The 17,444-nt window shown below is 41.8% G+C and overlaps 2 protein-coding genes across 3 annotated transcripts in view; one reads left to right on the top strand and one right to left on the bottom strand.

The window, feature by feature from the left end:
* Positions 1-17,444, bottom strand: part of Det (Deterin) — a 434,366-nt gene that overhangs the window by 229,817 nt on the left and 187,105 nt on the right. The gene's annotated exons all lie outside the window — the stretch shown is intronic.
* WASp overlaps positions 9,623-17,444 on the top strand; it is a 95,033-nt gene continuing 87,211 nt past the window's right edge. The window contains exon 1 of the mRNA XM_065225509.1: positions 9,623-9,882. The gene's annotated coding sequence lies outside the window, so the exon portion shown is untranslated. The remainder of the gene's footprint in view (positions 9,883-17,444) is intronic.

Below are 17,444 nucleotides of genomic sequence, written 5' to 3'. Positions count from 1 at the left end.
TGCACAACGAAAGGCTGCCTGCAAGCAGCGAGATGCAGCCAACATGAGCATCCATAGAAGGAGGGAGAAACCGCACCGCTACTGATCGGAATCAGTAGCTGTTCGTGAGTCGCTGTGGGCCATCTATGTCAAGCGTGTCATACTAAAGAGTATAAACAGAGAGAACCTCGCTCAAATTCCTATTCCTACACAAAACACAAGCTCCTGCTGCAGTTAACAAATAAGATTTATTATATAATACCACGTAGACCTACGTCACCATTGCGTACAACCCCATAGGGCTGTCCCTTGTAGTTTTTTGAAGAAAATGGATGGTGGAGGCTCGGATGGACGAGAAAACGGAAAAGCCCCGGCTAACAGACGAATGCCAGGAAGTTCAGTTTCGTTGCCGGTGAGAGAGATTATACGCTGCGCGGAGAACTACAGCTCCTGGTCCTTCGCGACCACGATGACCCTGATCAAGGAACGAACGTGGTGCGCAGTGGAGGAACAGCAGGAGGGCGATCCGGAGGTTAGTGAAGATGCTTCCGAGCAAGCTTTGGCCACGATATACTTGAGCATCGATCCCAAGATTTATGGGCTGGTGCGCAACGAAAAATCCGCGAAAAAGGCTTGGGACAGTCTGCGGAATACGTACGAGCACAGTGGTTCCATCAGGAAAATTGGACTGCTGAAAAGGCTTACGGGGATCCGGCTGGTTGGCGCTGAACGCGATGAGGACATCATATGCCAAACGACGCAGGAGTACGTGAACGAACTTTTTACAAGTCAAGTCACCAGTTATCGGAGGTCGGTTTCGAAGTCGACGATAGGTCTACCGAAGCAGTACGAACCGATGATTCTAGGATTGGAGTCGTCGGGTATGAAGCTTACGGCGGACGTTGTCAATGCGAAAATTTTGCAAGATGTGAAGATCAGCAAGAAGCCAAGCGAAAATGGAGCGTTCCACACAAAAAAGGAGCAGAAGAAACCTACCGATCCATCGAGCGTGAAGTGCTTTCGGTGCAAGAAGTTGGGACACAGTCGTCCAAGGACGATGTTGACTGGATTTTTGATTCCGGAGCTACAACACATCTGTGCCGGAACAAGGACCATCTGAAGGCTGCAGAGGATGTGTCAGCAAGCATCAACGTTGCGAATGGCACTGCAGCTGCTGTTGTTACCAAGGGCGCCGTCAATTTAGAAGCAGACATTGGAGGTACGTCTTGTGAAATCACCATTAGTAATGTTCTGCGCGTTCCAGATTTGGCGTTAAATTTGTTATCCTCGAGCAAGATGTGCCAGAACGGGTATCAGGTCATGTTCGGCAAAGACGAAGAATGAAGTTGTGGCGATCGGACAGCATTCGCTCTACAAGTTGGCGTTGGCTAAAAGTTCATCAGTTCACTTGGCTCGAGGGCAGAACAGCTTCCAACTATGGCATCAGCGGATGGGGCACCTATCGGCTGGCTGCATGAGGAAACTCAGAAGCATGGTAACTGGAATGGAGTTTGAGGATACAAATTCCTTTCAATGTGTGCCGTGTATCCAAGGCAAGCACCAACGACAGTCGTTTAAGGCGAAGGGTCACAGGACTGAACGTTTGCTTAAGCTGATCCATTCTGATCTCTGTGGGCCGATGGAGACAACGTCGATATTTCCTAACGTTTATCGACGATGCTAGCAGGAAGGCGTTCGTCTATTTCCTGAAATCAAAAGCAGATGTGTTAGCAGCGTTCGAAGATTTCAAGTCGTATGCAGAGAACCAGACGGCTGAGCAAAGCAAGCGGATCAGAACGGACAATGGCAAGAAGTACGTCAATCGGGAGATGCGCCGTTACCTTCGGCGAGCTGGCATTATGCATGTTATGCGATGCTGAACTAGAGAAGCGATTCTGGGCGGAAGCAGTAACCACTGCTTCTTACGTGGTCAACCGATCACCGACAAAAGGCCTACCGGTCACTCCCGAGGAAAGGTTCACTGGAAATCGTCCCGATTTATCGCACCTTCGTGTGTTTGGAAGCGAGGTAATGGTGCACGTTCCCAAAGAGAAGCGGCGGAAGTGGGATGCGAAGTCTAAGCGGTGTGTATTCATGGGCTGCAGCGAGAACTCGAAAGCGAACAGGGTGTACAGTGCGGAGGAACTGGGCGTTGACGAAGGTGGTCACGAATCACTAACGGATGAAGACGAGCTCAGTGACAGCAACAAATCCGAGAATGGCGACAACGATGATACTTTGATTGATGCGGATCAACAACCTGCTGCGCTCCCTCCACAAACAGAGGACCCACAACAGTTGGTAAGGCGCAGTGCGAGGGAGCGCGTAACTCCAGGCAAGTATCACGATTTTCATTTGGGTTTCGGTATTCTTCCTCACGAAACTTCCCCAGTTACCCGAGGTCCCGGACAATTTGAATGTCGAGCCACAGACGTTCCAAGAAGCGATTACGAGTGATGAAAGCAACCGTTGGAAGGACGTAATCACAGAACAGAAGGGGAAGTGCAAACAAATCGGTGAATCAAAAAGTGTTTCGTTTTTCTGCTCAACAACCGATGTGTTGTGGTAGCGTTCCACACGGGCTTTCTATGTGCACTCACACTATCATAGCATGCTGCCTATCTTAACTGCAGGCAGAAGATGCCTTCTACCGCTAGGTGCGCTAGTGATCGCAAATGGCAAGTGGAGCCACTTTCTGATCCGAAGTTCCACTCCTGTGACGTAATGGTTGAGGAGTATCGAGCGTTGCTGAAAAATCAAACCTGGGAGCTTACCGATTTGCCAGAGGGAAGGAAAGCACTCCGCTGCAAATGGGTGTTCAAGATCAAGACGAAACTCCGACGGATCCACAGAGCGATACAAAGCCCGCTTAGTAATCAAGGGCTATTCTCAAGTCAAGGGCATCGATTACGAAGAGACACACTCACCAGTGGTCCGGTATGCTGCCATCCGGTACTTGATGTCGTTAGCTGCCAGAATGGATCTCAAGATACATCAGATGAAGTCACAGCATTTCTGCAAGATGAGCTGAAAGAGGAAGACATATACATGGAGCAGCCGGAAGGATTTATCACCAACGGAAGTCCGAAGAAGGTTTGCAAGCTGAAGAAAGCGCTGTACGGACTGAAACAAGCCAGTAGAGTATGGCACCAGAAGCTGGATGGTGAACTCAAGCGCTTTGGACTCACGCGGTCAAAGTTTGACACGTGCGTCTAATTCAAAATCTAAAACGAGAAGATTCTCATTGTGGCGGTATACGTCGACGACCTACTGGTGTTTTCCAACAACCAGCGGTGGGTGAATGCTTTTTGAAGAAGCAACTCACAACGAAGTTTTTGATGAAGGATCTCGGATTGGCCAACAGCTGCTGGAACGATTCGGCATGAGGGAATGTGATACAGTAGCAACCCCGACAGATCACAATCAAAAACTATCGAAGCAGATGAGCCCTAGAACCGAAGAAGACCGGAAGCAGATGCAGAAAGTTCCATTCCAGGAGCTGGTAGGAGGTCTCCAGTTCCTAACGCAATGTACCCGACCGGACATCAGCTTCACCGTTAACGCAGTCAGTGATTCCGGCAGCAACCCCGGTAAGCCAAGCCCCAGTTTCGTTGGATTCAGCGACGCAGATTGGAGAAACGACAAAGAGACGCAAAGCTCTATCACCGGGTACGTCTTCATGCAGTCAGGTGGACCGATTTCGTGGAACTGTCGTAAACAATCAACCGTGGCCTTATCAACGACGGAGGCTGAATACATGGCGGTATCAGCGGCAGCACAAGAAGCCATCTGGTGGAGAGGACTACGGCAGGAACTATCAGGGCAAGATGACCATCTTTTGCGACAACCGAAGTGCGATTCACCTTGCTGAAAGAGAAGTCGGATATTCACCACGCAGTAAGCATATCGATATCCGACATCACTTTGTTCGTGAGAAACTGGAAGAGAAGATTATCAAGTTGGAGCACGTTGGCAGTCATCTTCAAACTGCAGATCTTCTAACAAGCTGTAGCATGCCATGATAATATGTAGTAACGACTAAATTTATGTCGTTTTCGTTTTTACTACACTACACCGGTGTAGTGTAAGCAGCAATAAGTGCGAGTCATTGACAGTTCATCATCATTTGTTTGTAAACAAAGGTGCAACTGATAGCTACACCCTAAATTTTTTCGGTGTTCGGCAGTGTAGCACCGGTGTAGCTACACCGCAAAAACGAAAACGACATTAGTTTCAATTCATCAATCACACCAAGCAGACCTATTCACTCAATTGTCCCATTACCCATCGCAGGTGACCCAACAATCGCAGGTTCTATTCGTCCACCAGCTTCGGTAGGACAAAGTCGAGGAAAATATTGTCATCCGACTGGCTATCCAGAGCCGTTACCAGGCAGGCCGTCGATGTCTACCATGCACGCACTTTCGCACCAAGTCTTCCAGCAACAAAACCATCGTCACTTTGGCCTTCCGATATTGGTTCTTCCACATTGCCGTCAGGTTCGCCCCTTCGGAAATATCCCCTTGACGATAAGGCCTATTCTGCGACGCGAGTGAGGTGACTCTGCGGTCAAATCAAATGGAGAGTCACCTAACCTCACTCGCGGTGCAGAATAGGCCTCCATATTTGTTCCATAGGTCCTCTTGAGCTGGCAGCATCCAAAGTCGTACCTTCCTAGTTTTCCAGTTAGTATCGTTTAGCTTGGCAACGGGAAATCAGCCATTCTTCACGTTAAGGTAAAAGTGACCTAGTGAGTAAAAATTTCAAAAGTGGTTTTCTCAGAGACATCACTTCAGATTGGAAAAAGCGCTCGTCGTTTTGTGCGAAATAATAAAAGAAAAACATCGATGGGAGCTTTTTGAAATCTGAAGTGACCTTAAGATCCAAACTCAATGACAGCGAAAGCTGCACGGCGACTTCAGTTGATTTCACACATCCCCTTTCTTCTACACAATGTTTCCAAAATTAGAGATGCCTCATACCACGCAGTATCTCCTAAAATATACACTTAAATGTGACTTAATCATAAAATTGTGAACTTTTGGTAGCACGCAAAGTTTTTAGAGCAAAAGAGAAGGGTAGTCTTAGATCTTAAGATTGTTACTCCATACCAAGCAGTATAATCAATCGAATCCACCAAATCAGTATATGTGTATGAATACCGAACCTAAAAGCAAGAAATATAAACAGAGAGGTGTATGAAGCTTAAATAAAAAAAAAAAAACGTTCGAAACGTCAAGTATGAGCTTAAGTAGTATAATTTTCCGTCACAAAACCAATTACAAACAATGGCAAAGCAGGTAAAAGATCTACCATTTAGCGCATCTTCAATTCTAGTCAATCGATACGTTCTGCTATTTTGGTCAGATGTTATATTTCTATAGGTTAAATTTCCACTTATAAAAAAATAGTGAATGCAATCAACATACTTAAAACAATACACGCTATTTGAAAAGTACTCAAATTTCAGGACAACATCGACCTGAATCCGTTTGAGTAGCTTCACCTTTGATCGATATGAGTAGATTCTACTCAAATTTGAGTACTTGTTAAAATATCGTGTAGGATCATATGTAAACAAAGATTTCAGTTACGTCTTCTCGAACGCTTGAATCGTTGACAGCCATATACTTACTATATTAATACCGAAAAGAAAACAAATATATTTATTTCCATAAACTTAAAACTAAATACCGCAATAGTTAACAGTCGGGTAGCAATTTGTGTAATTGTAAATAATTTGAACATAAAAATAGTTTAATTTATAACGCAAATATTGGTAACCAAAAACAAAAATCACGAAACGCAATTTACGATGCGGGATCTCATTTACATGTGTTAATAAGTAGAGGTGCAATGTGTTACTATTGATATTTATATATATATTTGGATAACATTTATAACGTTAAATTGGACAGAATACTTTTACACAAACATACACATGCATTAACCCGGGTGGGTTTAACGGTATCAACTTCAAGTCTACTCGTGCTAGGCCAAACAGCAGAATTGGGGATGCCAAGTTAGAAGCGATAAAAACAATAGCCACGATATCAACCTACATAGAAGTAGAAAGAGTTTGCCGAAACATGAATGTTATGATGCAATAAACAAGCAAATTAAACTACGCCGTGAGAGATATTATACCGAGTAAATATGATTGGAAAACAAAGTCACAGAAAACGATGACAAAGATGTTCTAAAGTTGAAGTATATTAACAGAAGATTCAATGTGCAATAAAACAGGAAGAAAATTATCAACACAATGGTTTATTTTTTGGCATTAGAGAAAGCAGTTACAAATGATCTCGTGACATCACTTTAAATTACATACTTTAACTAGGCAAAACGACCACGAACAAACGTGCACACTTCATGATCATTGGGAAGGCACGGACGAAATTATAGAGACCATGAATCCACAGATTAAGGAAAGTAAAGCTCAGACGAACCGGAAGTCCATCATTTCCCGAAACCCTTCGTGTCCTATCGTGAATCTAAAGACACGAAAGATATTTTGACTCATTTAATTCTGCGGCTGTCCCTTTCCTACCTTATTTTATCTTCCTACTGCCTTCACTAACAAATTTGATTCAAAGAAATTTAAACTTATTAGGGTAAACGCTCCTATAGTTGCGGTACGTTAGAAGTGTTAGGTTCCTATAGTTGTGTATTGAGTCTCCATGCACAACTATGTATAGGAACCTAAAGCTTCTAACGTACCGCAACTATAGGAGTGTTTCCTCTACATTATATGCAAAGTTATGCAAAAATCCTCTAGAAAATTCATCCGTGGCTTGTCCGAAACTTGAAGAGATCTTCACTCTGTAGAGTTGGTTCGATCGGGAGTTCAGCTACTCTGCTGCCGTTCACTACGCTGATCGGGATTCAAGTGCCCGAGTCGTTTGTCTCGTCTTTTGTTCGCGCGTTTTCACAACTAGCAAGCCGATTTTACTCACACAGTAACACAGACCATTGGTGAATCGGCCTTTTCGGGGTAGGTGGATTCTACAAATAAACACTGGTCCTAATTGTCACTATTAAATAGTTTGAACTCTACACACTCCAACTTGAAAGTGTCCATTAATGAATAATATTTCACACACAATCCAAAAAAACGCAAGGCCGACCTGAAATGCAGCACGGATAGAAATCCCCTTGGGGGAAGAACGATGTCAATTCCGGAGAACTTCGAGATTAGGGCGTAAATGCTTTTGTAAACAAACACGTCATTTGCCGATTCCTAGCGAATTAAAGCTCAATCTAAAATACTAATTATTGGGAGTAGGCAATGAGAACGTATGGTTCGGTTGACGGTTAGAAGTAGAATGAATATTTATTGTCTCATATAATAACTAGCCTACTGATGTAGACGCAGCTTACTGATCTTCAACACTCCTCCTTAAGCTGGCGTCTTAAAACATGTAATCCCATTGCTCTTTGGTTGCGTTCAAGCTTGACTCGCTGAAGTGGCTTCGTCAAACCATCTGCAATTTAGTCTTCGGTTTTGACGTAGTTAAGTTTGATAGTTTTCCAGTCCAACGCATCGCGGATGTAATGGTACCGGATATCTATGTGTTTGTCCGGGGTGTGTATCCGCCGTTCCGCGCGATACAAATTGTACTCTGGTTGTCACAGCGCAACTCGATTGGATCTTGTTCGCCAAACAGAGGGTGATACGGATGCCCAAACAGCTCGTCGCAGGTCCTAAATCCTTCATCCGGAATGTACTGCTTAGCTTGGCCTTCAGGCTACTCTTCAGCGCGACATCGTTGGAAAATATTAGCACGTCGTCAACGTACACCGCAACGAAAAAAATCTTCCCATCTTCGATCCAATAGTACAGGCACGGATCGTACTCCGATTGGATGAGTCCCAGCTTCTTCAGTGCGGCGTTCAGTTTGATGTTCCAGACACTACTGGATTACTACTGGTCGTCTTCCGGTGTTCATGAAACAAGGCGGTTGTTCCATGAAAATCTCCTCTTCCAGATCTCCCTGCAGGAACGCGGTGATGGCATCCATCTGGTCCACCTGCAGATTGTACTTTGCGGCCAATGCAAACAGGTACCGCAGTGAACTGTGACGAACGACAGAAGAGTAAGTTTCGTCGTAGTCCCCCCCTTTTTCGCTGCGAGTATCCCTTGATCACCAAGCGAGCTTAGTACCGGTCAACATTACCACTAGCGTCGTGCTTCGTCTTGTAGACTCATTTCATTTGATGGCCGTCCTGCCTTTCGGTAGCTCCGTCAACGTCCAGGTTTTGTTGTTGATCAGCGCGTCGTACTCCTCTTTCATCGCCGTCTCCCAGCGTACGGAGTCGTCTCTGGACAATGCCTCCTGGTGTGTCACCGAATCATCATCCATCCTCCTAGCGTCGGCTTGAATTGCAGATTCCGCCATTCCACTGAACTGACCCTGGTTGTCAGTGCTCATTAACGGCCCATCGCCGTCGAGATTGGTATTACGGGTGGTGCTCTTTGGGGGAATAATATGCGGCAGACCTTTGTGTGACAGTTGAAAATCATCATACTTGCCTGGTAGCCTGTGCTCCCGACACCTGTGACTGAGGTGGATTTGAAGATTGTCGCGGTGGGAGCACGGAAGTCACGTCGATCTCGGAATCTGTGGACAAGTCGCTCTCACTGCTGCTGTCTTCATCGGTGAAAAATTCTTCTTCAGACTCATCTGGCTGCGGTCACAGAGAACAGACATTGAGGCTCGAACAAAATTTCTCTAAAAACTTGTGTAAAGATTCCTATTTGACTTAAGCGCCATTAACGGCGACTTCCCCACTTAAAAAACGTCTTTGACAACATGATGGCGCTGGCGTTGCAAAACTTACACTAGACACTAAGTGCTAGCATAGAGGTAACTCTAAGACTAGTAGGTCCCGAAGAAACTTACTCAACTTTTTGGCTCAGCTCTGGTACTCTCTTTGGTCCCAAGCTAATCGATACACCCCTCGAAACATAGGAAAATCCAATAACCCCTCATTTTATCTGTCAAACTTTCATAGTGAATCAAAACAAACATTGTGTTGTACTAGAATGTCGACTAGAATGGGGTACGTTAATCGTTTGCTTGGGACCAATAGGCTAGTCAAGTAGTGAGCCAATTTAAAATCGTTAGTTTCGTATTGATTGTTGGTGCTAGTAGCGCCAAGTGGCTATTTTCAACAGAAAATTTATCGATACTAGCGCCAAATTGGTCGAAAGTGGAAAATTTATAGAGACAATCAGGAGATGCTAACACCACGTAACGGCGACGTTCCCACTTATTTTACACAAGTTTCTGACTGAGCTTGAACGTCTGTTCTCTGTGCACAGACTCTACCTTGAACTAATTCCACTTTCACAGCCAGGTGTCGCTTCATCGCCTCGCAGGTTTGCATTTCCCAGGCAACATTCCGACAGCAAAACCACCAGCCGCCATCGTGTGACAGACCTCTTAGTGACAGACGGAACGCGTGTGTGTTGTGCAACCGTCGCTCACTTCAAAGTTTTATGGTGTGCGTTTTCTAATAAGAAGATACCTCCCAATCTGTCATTCGCGTTCCGTTCCGTGCGGAGCTTGTGGGGAGCCAAAAGAGTAGTAGTATCAGCAACAGCCAGAAACAGCTAGCTGCTGGTAGTAGTAGACCAGTAGTAGTGGAGAGTCAGTCAAGAAAAATCCAACCTCGTCCGCAGACGGAACCCATTCGAAAGTTATCATTTCCCGAAGCAACACACAACAAATCGGGCCCACATATCTGCTGGTTACAGGTTCTCCGCAGAGTGTGTTTCGGATCGAATCGAATCGAAAAGTTTTTTTTTTTCCGGGAATTTTGTGTGTCACGAAATCCGGCAGCGGATCGTCCGTCGCGGAGTGGTGAAAAGTCAGTGGCGGAGTGCGGTGACTCAAGGTCTGTAGCGACGACGAATGTCTGGAGTTTGGTGACATCATGCATTCGTAGAAATTGGATGTCTGGAGGAGGTGTTGCCCCTGCGTTTGTCGTGTGTGTTTTAGATTTTTTTTTGTCTTCCTCCAAAAGAGGCGGAAGTTTCGGACGACGGCGACAAATCGCTTGACAAACATACGGAACATTGTAGCTCGTTTGTGTGACTAGTGGACAATGTTTGATTAGACGGAAGAAACAAAAAAAAAGTGGATAAGTGGATTCTAAAGTTCTGTTTCTATAGGAAGATTGCTCCGGGGAAAAGAGTTTCTCGGTGTTCCGTGTTGTCCAGGAGGCCAGTGCGAGTGGGTAAGCTGGGTTAAACGTGCATTCGCGATGAGCTGAGCTGGAGCTCCATTGGCGAAACATGGGGATACCGTTTTTTTCGGGAAAGATTACCCATTTTCGGTTGCATTTTCTCTGTGTTCAAGAATACCGTCACATGGGGTGGATTAATCTGTATATGGCAAGGGATTTTTAATAGAATTTTAAATTATTAAATTTAAATAATTTAAATTAGGTACTGTCGTATGTAATGTTGTAAACTTTAATTATGTTATAATATTGTCCTGCTAAATCGTATATTCCTCGTTCCTTGTTAGCGGTATTTTTTTAATATTCTAAATTTAATATCTAAATATACAACTCCATAGTAATGGACACGTCCATAAAAGGCTAGGTTGCCCTAGAATTGCCCGGAGTCTGTTTTGTTTCAGTAGGGGAACTAGGGGCAAGAAGGTCACCCTAACGATAGCGCAGTTTTTAAATGTGATTCCGTGAATATTTATAGGAGTTTGTGAACAGAATTGTAAGTTCGACAGTGAGCATGCATAAGGGCCTATACGCGATGATCGACTCTCTTCGTCGATTTTCTCTTTTGTTAATAACTCGCTAGATTTAACGTTTCTCGGAGCGTTTGCTGTTGCTTTTGATAGCCAATACAACCTGTTACTACTCTGCATTGAACAAATTCTTGAAAATTGTTTCGCTTAGCTGTAACAATGCAAAGAGAAAATCGATGAAGAGAATCGATCATCGCGTATTCGCCCTTATGAATGCTCACTGTCGAGTTTATAACCTTGTCTCCATGTATCATCATTGAAATTAAAATTAAACCCCATGGGGCAAAAAGACCATATATCTAAAATGAAGTGAAACTGATAAATGTTCATTTCTAAACAACAAATTACTATTCTTTGGTATGACAGCAACTGCTTATATTGTTTATTCCACTAAAATATTGACTTAACGATATATATTTTTAATCCAAAACACAAACCTTGTGCGTCAAAGAATGCAAATGGAAACTATTTTTGATACTATTTTATACAGTTTGTTTTCCAAAATTTCACGAAAACAATGTTATTGGAAACATAAATGCCCAATTGTGCTAATTTCTGAACATTTTTGTACAATTTAATACATAAATGTAGGGGTGGCACTCTTGCCCCGTATAAAGTTTATTTTTAGGAATATAATTTTTGATTAATTAAAGAAAATATTTAATAATTTATTGTTATTAATGTATCAATCAACCATCAATAATGACGTCTCAATGCATAAATTGTGAAAAAAAATAAATTGGAAATTCCGGAAACCTTATTTTATGATGCCTTATTATTATAAAAAAAAACTAGCTTTTCAATGCATCAACACAAAATGATTTTTTCCATTTTTTTTTACGACTTCGATTCGGACAGAACTTTTTAGAATGCTTCATAGGAATACCGTGCATAGGTTCATCGTGAGACAGGATTGAAATGATTTCATTTTCAAAATATATTAAGGGTGGCACTCTTGCCCCGGGTGACCTTCTTGCCCCTAGTTCCCCTACTGGTAAGCAAGGTATAGTTTGCAAACATTCCTCAGGTGATGCTTGGTGGCCATGGATTGATAATTAATCCAAGGCCCCTAAGCATCACCTGAGGTATGTTTGGAAACGATCAAATGCATTGCTCAAAAAAGCTGATACGTCCCTTCGAAAAAGTAATCAAGAATTGTGTCACGTGCAATACCCCCCCCCCCCCCCCTACTTCTTTGATAAATGCCTCGTAAGATAAATGTACCAGTATTAGCCATAGGTTAGTATTTTGGCCATTCCCAGGGTGGCAAGTGAGTGAACCAGGAAAATGTCGGGTTAGAAATGATGATGACGTTACTATTTACGTGTGATGCGTGCAAAATAATATATCTCAAGAGCCACATGTGAAAAGGGCATACAAGCTTTTTGTAAACAAACCTTCGTAGGTCCTTTTCTCGAAAACCGAGGGTTGTCCACGCAAACCAACAACATCATCGGGAAGGCTAGGTGCACGAAATACGCCTTTTTAATAGAAACTATGCGATCGATTCAACCTCTGGTGGTGAATATGAGAACGTCAAAAAGAGTGTTGTGAGCAGAATCTTTTGCCGTTGAACATAGGAAGCGGAACACTTTTTCACTTTTCCTGATAAATTGATTCATCTGAGATGATCCAAAACTTGATCCATAGTTGAAAAATTTAATTCTGTATCATTTTTGCAGGGATCCTGCTTGTGTTCAGGAATGTTTTTGTTAAGAAAAATGGATAATTTCAATAGTGCCTTAGTGGTTATGATCTTCCGGATTTCTTGTGTGTGAGTAGTTTAGGTGCAAATCAGTTCAGATGTGTGGAAAATCGTAAATTACTGATGGAAATAGGCCTTTTTAATGCACCACCAACGTAGAGTGCGCCATGCGAGTTCGAGAGGAAATGTCAACCAAACCGTTTGTTTACATCAGGATAAGGATTTTTCAAAACGCAAATTAAAGCTTTTTTCATTGAACATCTCGCCAATTTCCATCAGTAATTGTCTTATTTTACGATTTTCCACAGATCTGAACTGATTTGTAGCTCTACTATTCACGCACAAGGAATCCGGAAGATCATAACCACTAAGGCATTATTCTAATTTTCCATTTTTCTCAACAAAAATTTTCCAGAACACCAGCAGGATCCTTGCAAAAACAATACAGAATTAAATTTTTCACCTGTAGATCAAGTTTTGGAGCATCTCAGATGAATCAATTTATCAGGAATAGTGAAAAAGTGTTCCGCTTCCAATGTCTCACGGCAGAAATTTTTGCTCACAACACTCTTTTTGGAGTTCTCTTATTCACCACCAGAGGCTGAATCGATCACTTAGTTTCTATTAAAAAGGCGTATTGGCAAGATGTTCAATGAAAAATGCTTTAATTTGCGTTGTGAAATTTTTTTCTTCTGATGTAAACAAACAGTTTCCTCTCGAACTCGCGTGGTGCACTCAACGTTGGTGGTGCATTAAAAAGGCCTATAACCTCTAACTCCGACGCAGGCAACGGCTGTAATTAAATTAATTCCATTAACTACTACTTTAATTACATTAATTACACAATGTAGAACATTAAGTACTTTTTAACTCCATTAATTACAGATGAAATTTCGTAGTTAAAGTACATCAATTACATTTTTAATACTTTTAATTAAATTAATTACGGATAGATAATTTTAATTACCGTCAGTACTACTTCAAAACGCATTAATTACTTTAAGTACTTTTGATTTCATTTTAACTTCAACGCACCGGTTCTTTGTATTGCGTGCCCCTCGCGGGAAGGGTAAAGTTTTCCGTACCCGGTGATGTTTATGGTTTGATTTGGTGTCATATGGGTGTCGAGAAAAGAGCATAAGAAGGTTTGTTTACAAAAAGCTTGTACATATGCCCTTTTCACATATTGTTCTTGATCTGTACATTGCCAGTTCAGAGTAAAATTAGCATTTGGCGTCAAATTTGACAACCGAAATTGACAATCGTCACTGACAGCTGCTTTTGGGATTTTCGAACACTGAACCAAAATCGTTCCTTGAAGACCGAGTTGAACACCTTGTTCGCATGACAACACATAACATATGAAAGGAAACATTCAAAACAACAATTCAGGTGGAAGTTAGCAAGATAAATTGAAGAAATCTTGAAATATTTGAATAGAAAAATATATTAAAACTGCTTTTCAGCGCATTGGCAAAAGAAGATACTCCAACCAACCTATGGACAACTACACTATTTCATTTCATGAGGACACCGTCTCCACAATTATTTAGTAGATTCTAGGATTTCATGTGGTTCCAGTATAGCCTGATTGATACAATTGATAATCCAGCGGATCAGGTCGATTGCATCAAAAGGGATCGATCTGTCTTCAACCGAGGCTACGAAGAATGATAGTTATTATCCGGGTGTGTTTATGTTGTTTCTTATTATTTGTGAAATGTTGATGCATGCATGCTAAGATATCAAACTGAACATTGCATTAGGTACTAAGTAACACTGGTCGATTCTCTTCGTCAACTTTCTCTTTCGTTAATAACTTGAGCACATAACCGTTTCTAGTTGAGTTTGTCGTATTAGATGCTAGATTAAAGTTTATTTTATCGATCTGTGTTATAAAAATGCCTGGCAATGTCTTTACATGGCCGTGGGGATACAAAGAGAAAGTCGACGAAGAGAATCTGTCAATGTTACTTGGGACCAGTGATGCAAAATATCATGAAACTCACGTGACACTCGTCTTCGCATCAACCGACTATCGCTGATAGAACGTTTTGACACGCAGTGAGAGGTAGAGCCATGGCAAACAACAATCACCAGTAATAGTCGCTGCTCACAAGCAAAACGTTACACTCGCTGCTGATGATGAAAAGCACAACGAAAACAGTGAAGACTTCTGCAGTACGATCATGAGAAAAAGCGAAACGACAGAAGAAAATGAAAACAATGCCTACGCATTCCAAGTTTGTCTCGGCAGGCGCGACTGTGTGAGTTACAAACAAAGTAGGCAACATTAAACGGAAGCTATTGGGCTCACTCACCAACACACTCACATAAGCAATCAAAGCAGCAACTGCTTCAAAACGAGCACAGATGAGTGTCGTGATTGTCGGAAATGACCAGATCGGTGATGGATCACAACCGAAGACGACATTCACCAGTTGCTTTTTACTTCTTTCGTCAACTTGATGGATGGTCATGGAGAGAGCTTCGACGAGCACATTGATAGGAATGTACAAAGCGTTACTACCATCAGCTGTTTGACGATCGTGATTGTGATAGGTCGCAATTCTGCTTAGGACCTAATGCAATGTTCAGCTTGATATATGTGAATCAGCAATATTCAATACACTTTGATAATCGAGCAGAAAAGCATCAGAGCTTTCGTCGCTGCTGTCATGACAACGCAACTTTGCTTTATGTTCTCAAACTGTGTTCCAATTGGTGAATTTTCACTTAAATTTGACACTTCGAAAATAAATTAAGACGTTCGAAAATCCCTCTGTTGATGACCTTCCTATTTTCGAGAACGTGTTTGTCAAAATTGATTCCTGGCCTGTCATGAATAAGTCTGGTACAAAAGCAGGTTTATTTGAAAATTTTCCATCGGTCAAATTCAAGTGAAAATTCACCAAATGGAACACAGACTCTGTACAAACACGATGAAAGGTCATATAGATCAGTGCACGGTCCCTCACCTCACCTCACAATCTGGTCTTGTTGTATCCCTTTCATTTAACTCCAGAGTAAAAGTGATGGCAACATATAACTACGAATGTGAACCGAAAAAAACCACCCAAAATTGTCAAATTTGACATCTACGTGCACTGATCTATCACAAATCTTGCTTTCGGTGCTGGATACGTGATTGAAAAGGGAAAGTACAAGTTGAATGAAAACTGTGCCCCTTTTTTTACCACTCCTAACACGATGCCTCCGGTAAAATGTGTAGCAGAAAACTGGTAATGTTTGAAAAATCTTCTTCTTCTTCGCATTTCAAGCTTATTGCATATCGCATATTAGCTTATTGCGTGCTCTCAACTTAGTGTTCTAGATGCACTTCCACAGTTGTTAATTGAGAGCTTTCGATGCCTGTACCATTTTTGCATTGGTATAATTGTGTGGCAAGTCCAATCATACTTCTATGCCCAGGGAAGTCGAGAAATTTTCCAACCCGAAAAATTCCTAGACCGAACCGGGAATCGAACCCAGCCACCTCCAGCATGATCTTGCTTTGTAGCTACGCCTTTACCGACTGTGCTAAGGGAGGCTCTACAATTTATCAATTTTAAATCTATTGATATCGAATAAATTTTTAAAGTATCTAGTTTCAGATGGTGCCAATAAATTTGAAATTTGTCAATAAAAGGCTGAGCTATGATTTTTTAAACATTGCAAGTTTGCCGTTACATATTTTACCGAGGCTTCGGGTTCGGAGTGTTAATGTCATAGTAAATGCCAATATCGCCAATAAGGACCAATGTATCCGTTTAGTTACACCAGAATTGAGGCTTGAGCGGAAGTCAAGAAATTGGCCTTACGCTTGATTACAGTAGACGTTAGCTAAGTGGAAAACCTTGGACTGAAACAAATACTCAGTCAATGGATATGTACCGGCCAAAATTTAATTTCAATTTGTTGACATGAGCCGGATGGGCACTGATGTATTTTAAATATTTTTTATTATCTGGTTTGACACATGACACAAATCAGCGAACGTTGAATATACGTAATGAAATAATAAATTTACTTCTGTTTTTTTAAACCAGTTTAGTTTGCATACGAAGGACATGCTTGGCATGCACAGTTGTACACACCAACTGCTCATTTGTTAATAACTTTTCACATAGTTGTTAAAATTTGTTTTTTTCTTTAAGTAATTGATAGATTAGGATCATAGCTTACTATAGATATGCAAAGAGTAGATAAATCTTAACATTTGAATGAACACCAATGAATTTTTACACTTAAAATCCGAGATGTGCAGAATACTAGATTACTAGAATTAAAATCTGCTTTTTTGTACGTACCTATAACAAACTTAAAAACTACTCTATCTACTGCTTCAAAAAGAGTTATGTTTCGTCAACTGTGTGCAAAGTTATTAACAAATGAGCAGTTCGTGACCAAAACTGTGTATGCCAAGCATGTCGAAGCATATAATTTGAAGTATTTCACACGAATCCCAAAAAAACTCTCTACGTCTAGGTCTACGTAGTTAATGAACAGCCCCTTAGGTAATTTGGGAAAACGCTGTTTTGCTTTCATGGAATCGCTAACCAATGCAAAATGTTTTAATGCGGCTTTTATGACGATAATTTGCAGACTACATTGTTTGTCTGTATCGCGATATTCTCGAAGCAGTTGGTCAGGAAGTTTATCTTCATAACCTGGAACATGTGGAAGCTCAATCGTTCCCGAAAACTTTCCCTTCTCCTGGACGATGAGATGAGTTTATGTGAGCTTGCTTGGAATTTTTGGAAGAGTTAATTCTTTCGCCGAATGAAATCGCTGCTATGGTTCGGAAGGCAGCCAATTTTCAGCTGACTGACAGCTTCTGAAGTTTCCTGTCGGTAGTTTTTTGCAGTTCCAGTTTGGCAATGATGCATGTTATGCGGATCATCATCGAAACGCAGTTTCTGGAGTAGTAGTAAAATTACGTTTATTTCTGTTGATTATGATTGATTTAAAATAGCAATTGA

This window comes from Ochlerotatus camptorhynchus, unplaced genomic scaffold (genome assembly GCF_037179485.1).
Source record: "Ochlerotatus camptorhynchus isolate MF236.1 unplaced genomic scaffold, CSIRO-AGI_Acam_v1.1 ptg000230l, whole genome shotgun sequence".
NCBI lineage: Eukaryota > Metazoa > Arthropoda > Insecta > Diptera > Culicidae > Ochlerotatus > Ochlerotatus camptorhynchus.
Note: the sequence above shows the minus strand (reverse complement) of the source record. Positions and strands in the feature narration are given on the sequence as shown.